We start from the raw sequence: 23,216 nt of genomic DNA, 5'->3' as shown, positions 1-23,216 counted from the left end.
GGGTATAATACTAAGTGAAGTAAGTCAGAGAAAGAAATACTGCATATCTCTCATTCACATGTGGAATTTAAGAAACAAATGAAGAAAAAAAGAGAGAAACCAAAAAAACTGACTCGTAACCACAGAGAACAAACTGATGTTTTCCAGGCAGCAGGTGGTTGGGAGATGAGTGAAATAGGTAAAGGGGATTAAGAGTACACTTTGCATTATGAGCACTGAGTAATGTATAGAATTGTTGAATCACTATATTGTACACCTGCAATTATTATAATGCTATGTGTTATCTATACTGGAATTAAAATTTTAAAAATAAAGAATTTGAAAGAGATGAAAGTCTTAAATATAAGACTGGAAACCATAATTCTACAGGAAAACATAGGGAAAAAATTCTCTTTGACATGGGGCTTGACCAGGACTTTTTGGGTATGATACTTAAAGAATAAAGAAAATCAAAAGTGAAAAAGAAAAAAATGGGATTACATCAACTTAAAAACTTGTACACAGCAAAATATATATTCAACAAAATGAAAAGACAGTGTATTGAATGGGAAATAATATATTCAAACCAAAAATCTTATATGGAGATAATATCCAAAATAATAAAAAACCCATACAAGTCATTAGCAAACAACCCAATTTAAAAAGTGGATAAGACACCTGAATAGACACTTTTCTCTAATAAAGATAAACAAATGGGCAACAGGTACATGCAGATATGCTCAATATCACTAATTATTAGAGAGCAAACCAAAACCACAATGAGATATTACCTCATGCTTGTTGGAATGGCTAACATCAAAAAGAAAAGAAATAATAATAACTGCTGGCAAGAATGTGGAGAAAACTGAACCCACTGCACACTTCATGGGATTATAAACTGGTACAGCCACTATGGAAAGCAGCATGGAGTTTCTTTATAAAATTAAAAATAAAAGCTACCATATGATCAAGCAATTTTAATTTCTAGGAGTATATTCAAAGGAAATGAGAACACTACATTGAAGAGACACTGGCACCCTTAACATAGTAGAATTATTGCAATAGCCAAAACATGGAAAAATGTAAATGCCTGTCAGTGGATTAATGAATAAATAGAGAAACACACATACACACACACACTGGAATATTATTCAGCCATAAAGAGGAGGGGATGCTCCCATTTGTGACAAGATGGATGGTAAGTGAAATAAGTCAGAGAAAGATGAATTCTGTATGATTTCACTTGTTTGTAGAATAAATTAAAAAAAAAAAGAGGTAGGAGGTAGAGAGAGGGGAAATTGGATGAAGGTTGTCAAAGGTATAAACTTCCAGTTATATGATATATATGAAAGTTGCTAAGACAGCCTATGCTAAGAGTAATCATCACAAAGAAAAAAAATGTTTTGTATCTGTGTAAGAAGGTGAATTTTAACTAAATTTATAGTGGTAATTATTGTTTGATATATGTAAGTGAAATCATAATACTTTATACTTTATACATTGTGATGTCAGTTATTTCTCAATAAAACTGGAAAAAATAACTGCTCTGTCTAGCTTAAAATCCCTATTGTTGGTACATAGTAACTGCTCATTTAAAAAAAAAACAGTTGAATAAGATAACACATTACTCCTCTCTGTTCTTTCAATCTCATTTTCCACACCCAGTTAATTTCCAAGTGCTTTCAAAGTCCCTTCACAATGCTTTCTGAGCCGGGGCTTGCTTTCTTCCTATTTGCATTGCCAGATCTTCACTCTCTTTGAAACAATAGCTTTCTATCTGATTTAATGATCTTCAGTCTCTTTACCTTTATATGCTACTGATAGTTTAACACACATGACACGTGATTCTGGCCACATCTTTGGCTAGGCTCAAAATTTTCTTCAGTCACCATTCTACAACCTGTTCCCATGCCAGGACCCAATACTCATTTCTATATTTTTACTTCCTTTAGCTTTAGTCAACCTGTATTGGAATAAATGAGAGAAGGAAGGCAAAAGGAATAGACCCGACTTTGTACCTATTTTTCACCAATTTATGTTCTCTCATCTTTTCCTCTACGTATCCAATTAGTCTCTACTTTTCTTAGCCCAGTTAAAGTGTTTAATGAAAACTTTTCTGATCTGTACATTCAGTGGCAACTTCTTTATTTTCCAAACTTCTATGACATGTTGAATTTGGACCAACATAACTTATTATTGCTGACCCTTTCTGTAATGATTTTCTTTATTGAGCACATGCTATGTGTCAGGCTATCGTAAGGTTATAAATGGTAAAAACAGACTCAGAGTGGACCATGTAAAGTTCATAAACCAGTTGGAAAGTGCTATTAGAACGGTAATGTGTTTTGTGAAGAATAGGAACATATAAAAACTAATGAGGCAGGTGGTTAAGGGGGCTTTCATTTCCAGGCCCCACAGTACTGACACAATTAGGCAGTTCTGGACAGGCTACCATGACCAGGGTACTAGAGCCAGACTGAAACAAACCCCTGGTATTCCTGTGACCACTCCTTTTAAGATAGAGAGATAGCAGTTTTGCCTAAAACCAAACACAAAGAGTCAAGCAAAATTAAGAAATGGTGATTATGTTCCAAATGAAAGAACCAAGATAAAACCCAGTTTATGAGAAACAAAAACACACCTTATTGAAATGGAGGTAAGTAATTTACCTGATAAAGAGTTCAAAGTAATGGTCATAAACGTGCTCACTGACCTCAGGGGAAGAACAGATGAACAGACACAAACCTTCAGCAAAGAGAAAGAAAGTACTGACAGAAATCACTGAGATGAAGAATAAAATAACTACACTGAAAAATATACTAGAGCAGTTCAACAGCAGAATAGGTACAGAAGGAAAATCGATCAGTAACCGGGATGACAGAGCAATAGAAATCACCGAAAAAGAGCAGCAAAAAGAAACTAGAAAATAATCAAAAAGTGAAGATATCTTAGGAGACCTAGGGACAACATCAGATATTCAAATAATATGGGCCTCAGAATGAGAAGAGAAGGAGAAAAGAACAGAAAATTTATTTGAAGAAATAGCGACTGACAACTTCCTTAACCCAGGAAAGAAAACTGACATCCAATGAGTTCCAAATAAGATAAACCTAAAGAGATCTACATCAAGACACATTATAATTAAAATGTTAAAAGTAAAAGAGAGAATTTAAAAAGCAGCAAGAGAAAAACAACTTGCTACATACATGGTAAACCTAATAAGACTATCAGCTGATTCTTCAGTGGGAAGTTTGTCATTGTACCCTCTTCTGGCCTATATTCAAAGTGTTGAAAGGTAAAAATAGTCAACCAAAACTTCTCTACCTAGTAAGGGTGTCATTCAGAATTGAAGGAGAGAAAAGAGTTTTCAGGATAAGCAAAAGCTAAAGGAATTCATCACCATTAAATCAGCCTCACAAAGAAATGTTAAGAGACTTCTTCAAGATAAAAAGAAAAGCCAGTAATACAAAACATAAGAAGGTAAAAATCTCACAAAAAGACAGAATTAAATTTTTAAAAAAGGTAGTGAATTAATGACATAAAGCAAGCAGAAGGGTAAAAGACAAAAGTGGTAAAATTAATTAAACATACAGTATTTAAGAGATACACAAAACAAAAAGATGTAAAGTATATTATCAAAAATATAAAAAGGGAGAGTAGTAAAAATGCAAAGCTTTGGAATGTGTTCAAAATGAACTCAACAACCTAAAAGAGACATATACAGAAAATGTGATGCTCACAGTAGCCAGAAAGAGAACCCTTATAATGAATACACAAAGCTAAAAGAAAGGAATCTAAAGAAAATAATCAAGCCACAAGGAAGATGGAAAGAAAATAGGAACAGAGGGGAACTACAAAAATAGCCAGAAAACAGTTAATAAAATGAAAATAACTACATACTTATCAATAATTGCTTTAAGTATAAATGGACTAATTGCTCCAACCAAAAGATGGGGTGGCTTAATGGATAAAAAACAATAAGCTTCAATATGATGCCTACAACAAAGATTCATTTCAAACCTAAAAACACAGACTGAAAGTGAGGGTATGAAAAAAGATGTTTCACACAAATAAAAAGCAAAAGAAAGCTAGGATAGCTATACTGATATTAGATAAAATGGACTTTAAAACAAAGACTATAATAAGAGGTAATAAAGGGCCTTACAGAATTCTAAAGAAGGTCAATCCAACAAGATGATATAACATTTATAACTTTTATGCACCCAACATAGGGGCACCTAAATATATAAAGCAATTACTAACAGACACAAAAGGGAGGAAATGATAGCAATATACAATAGGGAAATTTAATACCCCACTTACTTCAAACTTAGTTCAATGATTATGTTAAGACTTAAACAGCATATTAGACCAGATGTACTTAATAGATATATATAAAATATCCCATCCAAAGGAAGACTACGCATTCTTCTCAAGTATGCATGGAAAATACTCCAGGATAGATCATATGTTAGGCCTTAAAACAAGCCTCAATAGATTTAAAAGATTTAAGATTATTTATTTTAATAAATAAATTTTGTTTATTTATTAATAAATAAAGTGAGAGAATAAGTGGGGGCAAGGCAGAAGAAGAGGGAGACAATCTCAAACAGACTCCATGCTGAGTGAGCATGGAGGAAGACTGCAGGGCTTAATCTCACAACCCTGAGATCATGACCCAACCTGAAGTTAAATCGCATGCTTAACCAACTGAGTCACCCAAGTGCCCCAAATTTAAGAATATTTAATTTATATCAAGCATCTTTTCAGAACACAGTGGTATGGAACTGGAAGTCAATCACAAAAAGAAAACTGGGAAAATAAAAAATATGTGGAAATTAAATAACATGCTACTCAGTAACACAGGGTCAAAGAAGAAATTGAAGGAGAAATAATAAAAAAATAAAAAATACCTTAAACAAATGAAAATACAATATACTAAAATCTATAGGATGCAGCAAACACAATCCTAAAAGGGAACTGATTAAAAGTGATATAGTCTAGGGGCGTCTGGGTGGCTCAGTGGGTTAAGGCCTCTGCCTTGGGCTCAGGTCATGATCCCAGGGTCCTGGGATCGAGCCCCGCATCGGGCTCTCTGCTCAGCAGGGAGACTGCATCCTCCTCTCTCCCTCTGCCTGTCTCTCTGCCTACTTGTGATCTCTCTCTCTCTCTGTGAAATAAATAAAATCTTTATAAAAAAAAGTGATATAGTCTACCTTTAAGAAATAAGAAAAATCTCAATATAATCTGACATGTAAAACTAGAAAAAGAGGACAAAAAGCCCAAACTTACTGGAAGAAAGGAAATAATTAAGATGAGTGTGGATATAGATAAAATAAATACTAAAAGGGCAATAGAAAAATGAATAAGACTAAGAAACAATTCATTGAAAAGACTGACAAAATTGTTTACTCTTTAGTTAGATTCACTAAGAAAAAAAGAGGTACAGCTCAAATGAATAACATCAGAAATGAAGGAGGCAAATTACAACTGATACTGAAGAAAAACATAAAAAAACATTATGAACAATTAAATGCCAATGAATTGGACAACCTAGAAGAAGTAGGTATGTTCTGAGACACATAAAAATTACCAAGACTGAATTATAAAGAAATAGTAAATCTGAACAGAACAATTACTAGCAAGCAGATTGAATCAGTAATCAAAAACCTCCCAACAAACAAAAGTCCAGGACAGATGGCTTTATTTGTGAATTCTATCAAACATTCAGAGACATAATACCTATGCTTTTTAAAGTCTTCCAAAAAATTGAAGCAGAAGGCATGCCTCCAAACTTATTTTATGAGGCCAGCATTACTCTGATATCAAAATTAGACAAGAACACCACCAAAACAAACAAACAAACAAACAAAAAAAGGACGGTGGGAAGAAAGGAAGGGAAGAAGAGAGGGATGGCGGGGGAAAAGAATTGAAAAGAGAAAACAAAAGAAAGAAAAATTAAATTACAAGCCAATATACTTAATAAACATAGATGCAATAGTCTTCAATGCAACATTAACCGACCAAATTCACTGATACATTAAAAAGATCATACACCATAATTAAGTAGGATTATTCCAGGGATGGATCATTCAGCATTTACAAATTGATCAATTTGATACACTACATCAACAAAATGAAAGATAAAAACATATGCTTTCTTGATACAAAAAAAAAAATTTTTCATAGAATTCAACATCCACGAATGATAAAAAATACTTCACAAAGTAGGTATGGAAGGAATGTAATATAATAATATATATGTATATATGTATCTATAATATAATAATATTATATATGTATATTATATATTACACATGTATATGTTATATACATAATAAGGGCTGTGTATGACAAGCCAATAGCTCATGGTGAAATGGTAAAAAGCTGAAAGCTTTTCCTCTAGGATTAGGAACACGACAAGAATATCCATTCTCACCACTTTTATTCAACATAGTATTCAAAGTCCTAGCCAGAGCAATCAAGAAATAAAAATAAATAAAGGACATTCTAATTTGAAAGAAAGAAATAACACTGTCACTATTTGTGGGCAATATGATTTTACACATAGAAAACCCTAGAGACAATATTAAAAGAATTAGAACTAATAAAAAAATTTATATATATACGCAGGATACAAAATCAATATACAAAAATTTGTGATTTTTATACATTGACAATAAACTTCCCAAAAGGAAAATTAAGAAAACATACTATTTGGGGCGCCTGGGTGGCTCAGTGGGTTAAGCCGCTGCCTTCGGCTCAGGTCATGATCTCAGGGTCCTGGGATCGAGTCCCACATCGGGCTCTCTGCTCAGCAGGGAGCCTGCTCCCCTCCCCCTCTCTCTCTGCCAGCCTCTCTACCTACCTGTGATCTCTCTCTGTCAAATAAATAAATAAATAATCTTTAAAAAAAAAAAAAAAGAAAAGAAAACATCCTATTTATAATTGTGTGAAAATAAAAATAAAATATTTAGAAATAAATTTAACCAAGGAGATGAAAGATCCATACACTAAAAAATTACAACACATTGATGAAAGAAATTGAAGATGACACAAATAAATGGAAAGATATTCTGTGATCACTAATTCAAAAAGAAATACACGGCCCTATGATCATTACTGCATTAGTCAATATTAGCCAAGATACAGAAACAACAAAAGTAGAAACTGATGGGTGACTGAGTAAAGAAGATGTGCACACAGTATATATAAATGCACACAGTAAGCAGGATGTGATATATATGTGTATACATATGTGCATATACAGATATATGTATATGTATGTGTGATACACTCTGGAATACTACTCAGCTTTAAATATGAATTAAATCTTGCCATTTGCAACAATGTGGATCACCTCATTGAGGGCATTATGCAAAATGAAATAAGCCAGAAAGCAAAGAACAAATTCCATAGGATTTCATATATACATGGAACCTAATAAAACAAGCAAATGAAACAAAACTCATAGAGGCAGAGAATAGATCGGTAGTTACCTGAGGGGAGGGAGGGTGGACAAATTTGGAGAAGGAGGTCAAGAGGTACGAATTTCCATTCATAAAATAAATGTCATGGAGATGTAATGTACAGCTTGATGAATATAGTTATTAATGTTGTATTGCATATTATATGACTTTATATGGTGATGGGGAAAACTAGACTTACATGTGGTGATCATTTCACAGTATATACAAATATCAGATTATGTTCTGTAACTCTAATATAATGTTACACTGTCAACTGTACTTCAATAATAAATAAAAGAACCAATGAGTAAAGTTAAATCACATTTATGTTACAATGTAAATAAAGGATAAATAAAGGCATTTCTGCTAATATTTGTGCTAACATTTGTGCAAAGACTTTATATCTGTTATTTTTTTCTTCTGTTGCTACCATCTCTGCTCTTCACATGATAAATAAGTATTGCTTAAATAAAGACATCTAAATATTGCCCCAGCACCTATCCTATCCTGTAAAGACAATCATTTTGGAGGAGCACTATAAGGGATGGCCCAAACTGGGAATATACCCGCCAGCCCATGCAAATAAGAGGTTCTGCTTACTAAGACAACAGCACCTGTTTCTAATTACCCTTGGCATATTCTTTGTAGTTGGTGGGGTTGATGGTGACCCATGCTGTGTTTTAGCAAACCCTATCATTTTAGCTGACACACCTGAGGTGGGATACAATAATAATGTAGGCGTCACTTTAAATCACCAGCCCAAAGGATTCTTCCTCTTGAAAACTAGAGAGGCTGGTGTTTCAGCATCTAAGACACACAATCGAGCATGTTCTTGTCAGTGAAATGAAATGTTGTCACAATGTAATGCATTCATACTTCTCCCTAAATGCCGTGGTCATGATTTTCCCTGATCTCATAGTGGTATTGTTTTCTCTCATATAAGGGAGTTGATGCAGATATAATCACTCAACTTCTTGAATGCCATTACTTGACATGCATTACTGAGAAATGATTAATTTGAGATATTGTCATTAAAGGCAGGAGACTATACTACCCAAGAGTCTAAATTCAAAAATAGAAACCAAAAAATGTTCATCTCAAATGCACACTTGTATCAATCAGCATGCTCTCTGGAGTATGCTTTGGAGGATTTTAAGTATGTGCCAGGCTTCTCAATGAAAATGAGGATCTTTAACCCTTTTCCACTCACTCTCATTTTTTTTTTTTTTACTTAATCTAGACCATTTTTTTCACCTTCCATTTTTTTCAATATCTCATTCCAATATCTGATCCTCACTGAACTCCACACTCTGCATAAACTCTGAATACTGCTGACCCAAACTATTGTCTTACTCTTACTTCCTTTTCTACTGTATCCTCCCATCACTCCTGTTCACCCCAAAGACCCCCAAAGACACATACCGTCCTCTATCTGGTTTAGCTGTAGTCACCTATGAATCAGTTATCTAGGGGTAGAGTAGGATTCCATGACTCCCACAAAAGTTAAAAAGGGACTTTAAATCAACTATGACGGGAAACATGCATAAAGTTTCCAAGATGTATAAGGCAACATTCCTTACTCTTCCTGAAAGATAAACAAAGCTGTGTAAGTATTCAGAAACCATGACTATTTGACATTCAAATGAATTGTCTTACAGTGTTTAGTAATTGTGGTACTAATGAGTTGAGATGAAATGAATTCTATTAATATTCTAAATTCATCAGGCAAATCTTCCTGGGGGTGGTATATCCCAATATGTGGCGAAGTTTCTTTTCTTTTCTTTTTTGAGATTTTATTTATTTATTTGACAGACAGAGATCACAAGTGGGCAGAGCAGCAGGCAGAGAAAGAGGAAGGGAAGCAGGCTCCCCGCTTCGCAGAGAACCCGATGCAGGTCTTGATCCCAGGATCCTGGGATCATGACCTGAGCCGAAGGCAGAGGCTTTAACCCACTGATCCACCCAGGTGCAGCCTGTGGTGAAGTTTTGAAAGATGATACTTATGTAGAATTTCCTAAACTGGAAACTTCCCTAGAACATTTGGATCTATGTTACTAAGCTATTGTAATTCAGGTTACTCAGGACAAAACAGTAAGTATGTGCATTTCTTATTAGCTATTGCCTTGGTTTTAATGTGTGCTGTGATTTTTATTTCCAGGGGTTGTCAGACCTTTCCATTTGAAGCTCTGTGCGAGAGAGAGAAAGTGAGACAGAGAGACAAAGAGCAATGTATTCTGACTCGAGAAATTTATTAAATGAATTGCTATTGGTTGTGCCTGCTTTTGTAAAGAAATTTGCTTTAAATAAGAAGCTGTTATAATTTTCCAGTAGTTTCCCTTCAGGGGCTGGCTAATCTAGTATCATTAAACTTAACAGAACTTTTATGTGATATTAGACAAATACCTTAAAATGGAAAGGACTCATTAAAAAAAATCATTATGTTAAGGACATTGGATGAATCTTCTAGTTCTATCACTTTTCTTTTTATCTATTTATGGAGTTTAATTTCATATTTTCAACTTAGAGGTAAATAAGCATTTTAACAACAACAACAACAAAAAAAACCACAAAGCTGGTGTTTTAAAGTTGTATTTTAAAAGAGACACATGCATATACAGAATTGTTCTAACCTGAGATACAAAGATTGAAGAGTCTGGCTTATTTTTGAAAAGATGAAGCAGCATTCAGAAAGAGAATTCTGATGAGGACCCACGATCAGTTAGTCCATATTTTTAAATCTGCAAGACATGATAACAACTAAAATAATGAAATGGAGTGGTATTAAGGAACCTGTATGAATTGGCCCACAACTTCCAATTTGAAAATGTAATTCTTATAGTAAGAAAAAAATGAAAGACTAATTTGACCAGATTCTGTCCATTTCTTCAAATGACATTTTGACCATATTCTCCTAATTTAGTCCAGTAAAGTTAAATTGCCAGTTCACTGTCAGAACTCTCAAGATCCTGAATTTAAAAGACTGGAGTACTTTACCACTAGCCATTCCTTAATCTGAGTTTCACCAGGTTTCAGGCATCATGCAGTGAAAACACCTACAAAGGATGTTAAGTAACACATCTTACCTCGCTTCATCATTTTATGAGAGGTAAGAAGCATGACAGTATGTAAATACAAAATGTTTAGAGAATTTCAGAATAAATGTTCAGTGGAAGTACAAAATAGCTGCCTGCGAAAAATGGCTTTGGTGGGTATCGGTCATTCCTGCTCAAATTTAATCTCCTTCCGTCACTAAAAGAATTAGATTTTACATTCTTTACAGTACCTTTTATTTACACATATTGAAAATTTCCACAATCTCCATTTTCTTAGCATCCTGGTGATGTTTTTTTAATTTCACAAATGGGGAAACTGGGGGAGGTTAATTGGCTTTTCACTGCAATGAAGGGTGAGTCAGTGACAGAGCCAGAAATAGACACCAAAGCTTCATCTTCTCTCCTGGTTCTCATCATGAGAAAGAGCTTTCTGCTTGTAAATACATTTAATGACATGGTTCCTGGAACTGTTAATTAGGGTAGTTTTAAAAACCCACCTGGTTTCAGAGCTAGGTAGAAACTTCCAAAGGTATCATGTTTAAAACAAAAAACAAAAAACAAAAAAAAAAACAGTTTGGGAGTTTTGTAGACTTGGGAACTTTGTAGTGAACCTAGCGTAACTTAGTAAAAATTGTGTATAGTTACCTCCATATATGCTTACTAAGTACATTCAAAACTGTTCTTCTGAGAGAGTCACAAAAATTGTGTTTACAATTTTTGCACCAGGCAGAGCCACATGTGTTTCATTGGGAACATGTACCCATACACATGTAAAATGATGAAAAAAAACTGTACAAAAGGGAATATACTCAGAATTGGCCTCATCTGTCTTTGTTGCCTATCTGACACAGAGTTAAGAGTTCCTATCAACGATAAGTTTATAGGAACAGGGAGCGGGTAGACATCACAGATGAGTGGCTGCCAATAATAATAATAATAGTAATAAATACCTTAGCCTCTATTGAATGTGTGTATGAACAAAGTAATGTTTTAACATGCTTACAGAACCGGTTTAGTTTGTGGTGTCCAGGTTTTAAGAGGAAAAGCAATTGGTCATGTTTTTAAGTGAGTAGCCAGAGAAGAGAGAAGGCCTTTGAAAAGTATTGATTAATATTAATATGGGAAATATTTCACTTGGAAAAGATTTGTGAGAATATTAAATACTGTACATGATATTATAGGAAAGCACCTTAGACTCACCCCATATAACATCAAGAAACAGAACTAAAAAGAATGGGTGGAACATATAAAGCTGCAAAATTTTAGCTTCAGATAAGGAGATTTGTAATAGAGATGTGCAGAAATAGGATGGACTCTAGACATTTCTGGGGGTGAATAAGCCTGTGCTCTGTTGTACAGGGGATTCATGCACCACATCAATTGTTGATTTAGCCAGAATTGAAGGTCCTTACAAGGACAGAGGGTCCATTATTCTTATTGACAGGATGTGTAGTGAAGCATTCATTTCTGTGGGGGAATTCAGAACAAAGAAAGTGAGAAACCACTGTGGAGAGACCGGGAGCACAGGAGCTCGAAGGGAGATTCGAGTTTTCATGGATAAAAAGGAACACTGAGGCCATTTTAGGGAAAAAGAGAAATGAGAGGTGGAAAAAAAGAAACACTGTTCTTATAAGAAATTGTCAAAAGAATAGCCTTGAAAGATTTGAGTGTACATGCATTTTAGATTGGTAAGAAAGAAACAAGACTTAAAGGCCAAGAATATGTTTTGATGTATTTGACAAATAACATGTAGTGAAGGACAAAGAACATAGACCTTGGAACCAGAAAGATTCAAATTCATATCCTGATTAGATAATCTCCAACTCCAAAGCAGTCACATTTATAGAAGCTGAACAGTGGTTACCAGGAGATAAGAAAAGGGAGAATGAAGGAGTTGTTTAATTGGTACAGTGGTTCAAGTTTGTAAAAAACTAACAAATGTTTTACGACAGTATGAATATACTTAACACGACTTACCTATACACTTAAAAATGGTTAAGATAGTAAATATTATGTGATTTTTAGCGCTATACAAAAAAGTACCCTCTATAATCTGTGTGTACAGTCTCTGAATACTAAGATCTACCCCCATAGTGTACATACTTGTTGGGCGTATTAGCTAAGTTCTGTTAAGTGACTCTGTAGAGTAGCACATGAATGAAAATGTCAAAAATGTTTTCATTTTTTCCCATTTTCTCTCTTTTCCTACCTGTTGTGAATTTTATCCAGAAAAACACAGGAAGTAGTTCTATGAAATTACCTTCTCTGTGCATGATGGTGGCAAATTTTAAAGTCATTTTCCTAGGCAAAAATTTCCCTTGGAAATTCTTTTAATTTTGGATAGAATACTGAACAATACCTTTCCTAAGTATATACAGCTATTTTCTTCTCTAAATATTTAACACGTTATTACACTGAATATTTTTCAAAATATTTGGTTTGTGTAACAGCCACGTTGCATGAAAAATATTCACAGACCTGTACCCCTGGGGTACAGGTATATATGCTTATAAAAAATAAAAAAATTAAAAAAATAAAAAAAAATTTACCTTCGACTGCATACTTTTATTCAGCTCACGAGGACAGATCAAGAGAAGTAAGACTGAAGCAGCAGTGTATTTTCTTCTTCAATCTTAGGCTTACTGCAAGTCAGTGCATCTCAAACTCTTCATGCATCAGATTCATCTGGAGGGGTTGTTAAAACCCAGTTGTCTGGGCCTTACCTCAGAGTTTCTGATTCAGTGGGTATAAGGTGGGTCCGAGAATCCATTTTTAATACCTCCCAGGTAAATGTGGCTGCTGCTGGTCAGCATACCACACTTAGCATGTAAATCCTCATTACTCAACTCATACACACTGCGTGAAACAGTAGAAAGTATCTACCAAACTGTTAAAATCGCTCAGTCTCATAAATGAAATCGCACATGTGAGGTAAATGGCTTTATAAGACCCATTAGACCTAACTCCTAAGCAAGTAGATTTCAAAAACTGGGGGAAAAGTTTAAACAAATAAAACACACATATAACAGACACCTCCTTGATGATGTTTCTGGGCCACATGTGAAGAAACCTTCCCGTGCCACATTCCAATCCCAGTCAGCCATACACTGTCTCGTCAAAACCTTCTCTCTTTGGTTTGACTCCCTAGTAAGTTTCAAGCAAGGCCAGCTCTGGTACTCATCACCGAGAATACTGATGTGACAGCTGTGCTGGGCCTGAGGGTGACAGTCTCTACTTGGACTATCATTTTGAGGTTATATAATGGCGAAGGATCCTTCCAACCTCAAACCCTTCTAACATCATAATGCCGATGGGCTAAAAGATATCCTCTTCCTTTAATGACCACACTATTTAGGCAAATAAAATCAAGGTACAGCCCTGCTTCCCCCACAGTGAGCTAAGAGGATTAAAAAAAAAAAAAAAAAGTCACAGCTCATCTCTGTAAGCAAGAGATCAAAAATTGAAACCACGTGTGACAAGCCTGATTTATCGGTGCCAATATGCATTTTTTTCTGAACACAATATCCATTTTTCTAACTATTTGATTCAATTTGCTTCTATAAAATTCAGTTAAAGCTCTTGTTTTAAATTGCTTTTAGTATACATTGCCCCAATTTGTTTATTCAGTTCTGATTCAAGGCTTTGCTTTTCCTTTCGGGTCTCTCCATTTCTCTGCCCATTATGCATACTCTCCCTAAAAGAATCTTCTCCTGGGAGGATAATTATCCTGTCTCTTGTAATGGTGTAGTTAAGGTTGTATCAAAAGGATACTTGCATAGTAGGATTAACTACTCTTTTGTAGGATTTGCTGAAATCAAAGTAATTATTTCCAGTTACCGTGGTATCATGCTGAATCTACTCTATGCAGAAACTTGGAATATTTAAACTCACTAATGGCGTGAACTCAGTCTAGGCAAGTAATGGGAAAAAAAAAAAATCCTTCACGTTATACTTAGAGTTACACTCCAAAAACTCTCAGGTAATGGGAGAGAATTAGCTTCTAGATTTGCCGAAAAATAGATGATCTTTCTTGCATTTCATGTTTGTGCATTAAAATGAGCGATAAATAATTTTAATAGATTCAAAATGGCAAATTGAGGGGGCTGACTTTTTCAGGCTTCCAGGAAGAACTGCAGATCCTAAATTTAGGGACCCTTAAATTTTTATTGAGTGTATTAAGAACATCTCTAGCTTGAGGAAAACATCGTGAGAGGAGGCATGTCTTCACGGTTTCAGCACTACCGTTGCTTTCTGAATTACAGTAGGAGATGCAACTTCCTGTGAAGAGCTATAGGGGGGCCTTACTGTACTATTTTCATAACCAATGAATATAGAACAATCCTGTTAACATCAAGGACGTAGGAGAGAAATTGACTGATGGAATATTTGTTTACTGTTACATACACAGAAAGAAAGGCATTTTAAGTCCTGATTCTACTGAATGAGAGAAAATATAGAATAATTGTTTCTGGGGTGCATGCAGTTGGTAGTGAAAATAAAACCTAGGTAAGGTGAGAGTGCTCTTTCTCAATAAAGGACAATTTATTAGGTTATCAGGAAATCAGTTTTAATAGCTTATGTTCCCACAATAAAATTTGTCTATCAGAGAATCAAAGTAACTCAAGTTGGTGTAAAAGTCTACATAAAACATGGTCCTTTGTCTAAATATTTCTACATAGTTTCCTTATTTTAACATGAATATCCAGATTTCCAATCTTGGGGCAATAAAATTATGAGCACAACTCTATTTGGAATAATAACTTTAGGAATCTTTTTTTTTTTTAAGATTTTATTTATTTATTTGACAGAACAGATCACAAGTAGGCAGAGAGGCAGGCAGAGAGAGAGAGGAAGAGAAACAGGCTTCTCGCCGAGCAGAGAGGCCAACACAGGGCTCGATCCCAGGACCCTGGGATCATAACCTGAGCCAAAGGCAGAAAGGTTTAACCCACTGAGCCACCCAGGTGCTCCAAACTTTGGGAATCTTTTTAAAAATTGCTACATCAATAACTCCTGTATAATTGGCACAACTAACAATGAGGTGAAATATATCAAAATAGAATACCTTCTTTTTTTCCCCATGCATTCCAGGTAATTCTGTGGATGTGATAAGCCCAGTTTAAGCCAAATACTTCTGGAGTGCCAGTGATTATAAAGATACAATGCTAGGCACTATATTGAATATCAGGGATTATAGAAAATCCTTGTCTTCATTGAGCCCACAATCCAGTAGCAAAGTCAAGTACAACTCGGGCTCCTTACAGTGATTAGTGTTATGTAAGGTAATTAATTTGGAGTTCTGTCAAGAGTGCTAGGCAGTTATAGGAAAAGGAAGATTGAGTATAACCAAGAAGCATTAAAAAAAAGTGTCTCTGAAAGGTTTGGTATTTGAGCTTGACCTTAAATGATAAATAGCTCATTGCTATAATCTTTGACTTCACTGGGATACCATATATCATATCTTGGCATGTGAAAGGCATAGAAGCAGTGTGTCATTTGCATGTAGACAACAGGGGTGAGTAGTCCATTGCAATGGAAATGTGTGTGACAGAATATAATTGGAGATGTGCTTTAAAAAAGCAAGCTGGGTGATTAAGAATGTGGCTTAGTTTAGTTTCTGCAACCACCTTATGAATCAGCACAGACATCATTATCCCTATCTTATCCCTGTAATAAAGCAGAAAATTTAAAAGTTTAGACATAACTCCCTTGTGGGAGTTGATTAAATAGTTGTTATAAGTCTGTTTTCTCTGGGGCCAAAGTCAGCAAGGCTAGAAGTCAGGAAGGGGGGATGGACATAAAGTGGGGAGTGCCAGAGACAAACATGAATCTAGGAAAACTATCAACTCCCCCAGTCTCACTGATGGTGATGAGCTCTAGGAAAAACAGGCACCTGTCACCACAGGTGTGCACAAATCTGCTCCAGGATTCAGAGAAGGTAAGAAAGAAATCTGATTGCAGCTGGAGGAACTCTGAGCCCATCTATTGCCTCACTCTGTAAGGTGAGTGTGTGACAACTTGTATGAGTTGTGTATGACTTGCAATAGCACCTTCAGTAAGATGGCCTGCAGAGAATAAAATCCTTTACTGGGGCCTTGCAAATTTCATAAAATTTCTCAGTGGCCAATAATAATTCAGAACCACACAGGGAAGAGATTTCTGGGAAGATATTCCCCGTTTAGCTAAGCTAAATTGTACAGAGCTACCACAGTTGTAGAGATTCTGGATACTATTACATTCTTTTCAAGAGTGATTCCTGCTCTAGCAGGTAATTTATATGATGGGACTTCAACTCCACAGTCTGTCTCCTGAGCTTGGGCCACAGTGGCAACCTCCTCCATTCAGTTTTTTCGACTGACTTCCTGGGTTCTTTCTAATATCTGTATTGTTAGCAGTCAAATTCAGGAAGATTTTATGTGCACCCTCCTTTGTCTCCATTCCTTCTGGGAACTCCCCAGCTAACTTTTAGTCTGTCGTACCAGCAATGAACTCTAACCTCTAATATCTCAGGCCAGTTAGGGTGTTGCTTTCTGCTGCTTCATGCCACCTACAATTTGAGAGATGTCCTCAAAGAAGCACCAACAGGCAACTCTCACCAGGTATGATCCTGTCTTCCAAGGGTGAGGGTTGTAGATTGAATGTTTAGTTTCTCCCAAATTTGTATGCTGAAGTGCTAACCCTCCATTGGATGGTACATGGAGGTAAGGCCCTTAGGAATTAATCAGTTTCAGATGAGGTCAGAGGACGTGCCCCTATGATGGCATTAGTGTCCTTACAAGAAGAGAGAGACAAAAGCTTGTTCTCTCTGAGCACACACAAAGAAGTCACGTGAGCAGCACAGCAAGAGAGCAACCACTTAAAAGCCAAGAGAAGAGGTCTCAGAATGAAATCTACCTCGCTGGTGATCTAGGACTTCCCAGCCTTCAGAACTGTGAGAAATGAATTCCTATTGTTCAAGCCACCTAGTCTATGCTATTTTGTTATGGTAGTCCAAGAAGACTAAGACAGGGTTTTGTACCAAGATGTGGGATACAACTGTGACATACACGTGAAATTGTGAAACCGCTCTGGAACTAGATAAAGAGTAGAAGCTGAATGAGTTTTGGGGTGCATGCTAGAGATATGGCCAGTAAGAGCAATTCTGGTGATGTCTCAGATGGGAAAGAGGAACGTGTTATTGGAAGCTGAGATAAAGACAATCCTTATTATAAAGTGCCAAAATTGTGTTATGGTGTTTTGTGAGTGATGAAAATGGATATCTGGCTGAAGAGGTTTCTGAGCACAGTGGTTGAGAGACTTGGCTCCTCTTTACTGCTTACAGTAAACATGCAAGTAGATAGAGAGAAACTGAGGAAAAACATTTTAAACTAAAGAGACCCAGAACTTAAAGATGTCAAAAATTCTCAACCTGCCTGATTACAAAACAAATAAGAAACAAGTTTGGAAGAGCCTGTCAAAAGTGTGGTTGGATTATCATTGAATAAAGAGCTCCTGCCTATGATTTGTGGACTTCATCAGCTATCTGAATAGAAACCAGGAAGAGAAATGTGATCTTGTTAACAGAAGCACTGACAGGTAGGACTAAAAGAGACAGGGTCACATGGGCAGAGCTCTGGCAGGGAGTCACAGGGGCTGAGAGGTTGAGACTGCTCTGTGAAGCCACAGAGGTCATATTGCCATTCCAATAGGCCAGTAGGGCAAACCATTAGATCAAAGAAGACCACTCTTGAATCTCAAGAGTCAATGGAATTCGTCTGGCTGAGTTCTGGATTTACTGAAGACCTGTCACCTCTTCTTTCTTATTTCTCTTTTTTGGAAAGGAAATGATTATCTTATGCCCATCTCACCTTAAATATCTAGTGTTAAGGCCATTCAATCTATGGTATTTTGATATGGCAGTCCAAGACTAAGACAGGTAGTTTCTATTTTCTGCCTTCAAACAATGCATTTTTTTCTAGATTATATAATTGTTACCTGTGGGAGTTAATGTGATTAAGCTATTATCAGAAATTAGTGACATTTTCTGATAGGGATGTATTGTTAAAAATCGTGTGTCAAAAGTGTTCAATATATAATGCCTTTTAAATTTTCTGAATATACTTATTCATATATGCATAGAAACAAAGATCTAGAGGGCTTTTAGCAAACATTGAGGGGTTGTAGTACAGTGTGAGTTTACGGGTATTTTTTTTCTATTTGCCTATCACATTTTCTATGTTTCCTTATGTTGATCAGGCAATATTACATAATTTAGAAAATATAGATTCAGCTGGAAAAAAAAAACAAGAAAAAACATAATGCTGATGTGTCCGTTCATATTTGTAATATTTTTGTCTTGATTTAAGACAACCCCAAACAAATTAAGAATGGTGTTTGTATTGCTAACTTACGTTCACCCAGTCATCTCATCCACTGTTAAAAGTTAATAATTAAATCTGAAGTCATTAATTCTGGGAGTACTCCCTGGATATTAGTAAGTGTTAGAATCAGTCTGAATGTTTTGTCATCATGAAAACATGTATTTAGATATAAATAATCCTTCTCAAATTAGTGTTAGTATTTTCCATTTCCTTCTTAAAAACTGGAGCTCCCATTCTTTAGCCAACTAATGTTTTCTCTCCTTCTGTCCCATCCCTTTTCCTCTTCCTTTTCTCTTTTTTCCTCTTTACTTCCTCACGATATTTACCAAGTTTATATTCTATGCCAAATACTGTGCCGGTCTCTGGAGATCCAGAGTTGAATAAACCCTAGTCTCCTAAGGAAACTATCTAGGAAGAAAGACAAGCACATGACCTGACTTGACCATATTTGAGACAGAGGTATGGACAGGGTGTGGAGAAAGCAGAGCAGAGACACAGAAGGGTCTCTAGAAAAACCAGAGACCAGAGGCTCTCTGCTTCTGAATGGCTTTTATAAGAAAAGATATGAAAAACATTTTCAGGTAATGCATTGCTCTTCTTTCCTTACAGATCCATATTTAAATAATGATTTTTCATTTTAATTTCTGTTTTAGCAGGTAGATACAACAGAGAGCTGTTTTATTTAAAGTGATATATCAAGAGATTGTTTTTCTATCCATCATAATTTATGTTGCAGAGCTTTTTCTCTCTACTTTTAAAAATACTGAAAGAAATCTTACATATTCTGAAAGGCTTGGTTCCGTCATGATTAGGACAATAGTGACAGAATCACGTTTCTCTTACAGTCTAGATCACCTACATAGAACTGGAGAAAAATTGTGTTTTTTTCTTTTTTAAAGATTTTATTTATTTATTTGGCAGACAGAGATCACAAGTAGGCAGAGAGGCAGGCAGAGAGAGAGGAGGAAGCAGGCTCCCTGCCAAGCAGAGAGCCAGATGTCGGGCTCGATCCCAGGACCCTGGGATCATGACCTGAGCCGAAAGCAGAGGCTTTAACCCCCTGAGCCACCCAGGCACCCCCAAATTGGTGGTTTTTAGCTGATCAGAAATGCATTAGTATCAAAATAACTTCAGTATTAGCATTTGGACTGAGCCTCGTTTACAGAGACATAAAAATAAAGTTTTTCCACAGTAATTTTAAATGCCTTATGGTGAAGTTGATTGATCTCCTACACTAGGCAGAAAAAACTGAAATCCCCCAAGGAAACACTTAACATGAATAAAAAACCAAGGAATATTAATACGCCATGTCTGTGAGTCCTGCATATTTTATTTCTTTCTCAGTTCATATAATGATCATTGAAAACCTAGTGCTTTCATGCATATTTGAAGTATAACTCCCCCCCACCCGACTGCACTGGGTAAAGTGTGCAAGATAACAAATGCATTTAGCCTTTAAATGAACTCAACTCTTCAGAAGTGATAGGTGTTTTACAAGTAGTGATGGGCACAAGTCAGAAATTTGGGAGGTAGATACAAGTTGGAATATTTTATCTGAAGCTATTTGATTCAGCATTATGGGGTTGATAGTCTCACAGGAACAGAAATTAGCACATTCAGCAACACTGAAATAATATAGAAGTTAACATTTGTTGGGCAAATGAGTTTTTGGTGTCAACATAAAAGTAGGCTTTTTCTTGCAACCCACTGTAGAGACCCATGAGGAACCATAAATTTGAAATATTGTGAATTTTGAAAAGTGAATGTCAAAGATTAATTACTTCTAAGAGAACAGCACAGACAGAGATTTTGCATGATTCACACTAACAGAGAGGATATTATCCCCTGTAATTTAAAAGGGGGGAAATGCTATTTCTTTGCATATAGTCAGGAGAAAAATCTTGAAAAATGAAGTTTTCATCTCATTTGATACACAAATTTTTAAAGATACTTATCTTTTGGATGAAGAAAGAGATAGATACCTTCCTATTCTCACATGCACTCTTTAAACTAAAATAGGAGGAATTAAACCAATTTAGATTTTACACATGAAATGTGTAAATTCAGTAAATACGAGCTTCTCTTTACTACCACCTTCCATACTGCCAGCCATCTCAAAATGAAAACCACAAGTCTCACTCTGACACATTTCTGGAACAACAGAACAAGGTTACAGTCTCTCAGCCTCCCAGTGCCCCCTTAGGTCCTCGAGGATTATAAATTAGGCACAATGGGGACGTGAACAGGACATTAAATAAGAAGTTGAGCTCCATTCCAGTCAGGAAAATTTATTCTCATAGTAACCTTAACCACAATATTGGTGAGTTTCCAGGCATGAGGGAACGTTTGCCATGATGCCACCATGTCTTGGCTCATCTCTAATGTTTATTGTTACATTACGATCTGACTTTTAAGGAGGCCTGTACTAGCTCATAAGGAAACAGGCAGGCACCTTGAAAGCCGCTGGAGGAAGGCAGGAGATTCCTGACCCCCCACCCCCACCCCAGTGTAGTGTTGACTAACTATGCAGTCCAATGAGAAGGGTTGGAGAGACTCGAGGTAGGGAAGGTACCCAGTCTTGGCTTTGTTACTGCTCAGGAATGACTTTTGAAGGGTTTGTGAGGACACACCAGGGAAGAAAAAACAGAGCGGGGAAACAGGTGGAGTGATCAAGAGCTTAGATTTTGGAGAAATAAAGCCTAAGCTTCACAGCTTGCTTCTCTTTGGGCACATCCCATAGCCCTTGTAACTTCCGCGACTTTATTTTCCATATACTTGGCACATGTATAGTATCTTTTGCCTATGATTATTGTGAGGTTTAAAGTAAAATAATGATGGTAATAATAAAACAACATCACAGTACTTAATAATTATATATTTAACATGGTCATCGCAGTCCCTGGCAAATATTATGATCTTCAACATCATTATTTTTATTAGGGTGCTATTCTGATGATATTAGCTCTGTTTTGTTTTTGTTTTTATTTTTTTCTTTGCAGTGCTGGTTAGGTGAGTCTCCTTTATTGTCCAGACCTTTGTTTCTCATCTCAGAAATGGCAGAGATTGGTCAGCTTCTCTCCAGGGTCCCCATCTAACTAACAGTCCATGACTTGGTCTATTTTTACAGACTGCACTTCTGAGAGTGAACAACTATGTATGCATACTCCCGTGGAATTCTAAATGAGGAGACTTTAGGTGAGGAATAGAAATGGGGGTAAAAAGCGAAGAAAATAATTAGAGAGAGAACATAATGATAGAAAGGGCCCATAAAAATCCCTGCCTATTTTCCAAGTCGGTTTTTACACGTATGCATTCCCCACGAGACTGCCCAAAATGCAATTTAAAGAGACACTGAATTGGATTTAGAAAGCTGAGTGTTTTATGAATTTTTGTCTCTAAGTGACATATGCCTTTCTGCAAAATCAGAAAATGGATTTGTTCAGTGCGGGGAGTGGAGTATTACTGATATAATTGGGTAAGGCTGGCAAAATATGTTTGGTTTTAGTTGATGACACTGAATAAATCTCCTGTCAGGAATAAATTGAGTATTCATGGAAGCTTCGATGTACCCATGAACACAGACCAGCAGAGAAATGGGAGAGCTTGATCAGATTTTCTTATACGGATTCAAAAACATGACAAAAATTGACTCACATGTGGAGGAAAATGCAGCCGTTGAAACCCAGCAATTTACTAAGACCACAGCTTCTTTCTAGAAATGAAAAAGAACTCACTGAAGCTGTGTGCCCTCATGAGTTGAGGCACAATGTCACGACACCCAAGTTTACCACTAAGCATCTTTTCCTTTGGATCTCCTATTATACCTAGTTTGTGAAATTTTCAGCTAGAAAGAAGATGCCACTGCCCAGAAAGTGGGAGGAGCTTTAAGATTTATGAATCTACAGGCTGTAACCAACAGGACTAAATAGGCATCGAGTGGTTGACAGGACAGCCGAAACCATCACTACCATTTTGTGAATCCTACTAATAGCCTACAGCTCAGAAAGCAAGAGCACTAAATCAGACTAACATATTAAGGATATTTCTGGTATGTCTTACCCAAAGTGACATAAATCCCAGTGCACTTGCTTTGATTATATATAGAGAGGATGGTAAGATGGTAAAAATTTTATTTTCATGGACTCCTAGCTGAGAAAAACCCCCAAACAAAAAAAAATCTGAGGATAAACTGGAGCTTGTGATTAAGAAACCGTAGTCATAGTACTTAAAAGGGGACTTTAATACATGAGGAAAGATCCAGACTGATAATGCAGGACTTAAATGATGATCCCTGGGTTAGTGAGGCAAGCAGCAATAACTCTTCACAGGGTGGATGAATCCATGCCAACCGTTTT

The sequence above is a fragment of the Mustela nigripes genome, chromosome 4 (assembly GCF_022355385.1).
Source record: "Mustela nigripes isolate SB6536 chromosome 4, MUSNIG.SB6536, whole genome shotgun sequence".
Lineage (NCBI taxonomy): Eukaryota > Metazoa > Chordata > Mammalia > Carnivora > Mustelidae > Mustela > Mustela nigripes.
The sequence above is the reverse complement of the archived record's forward strand: the minus strand, read 5'-3'. Positions refer to the sequence as shown.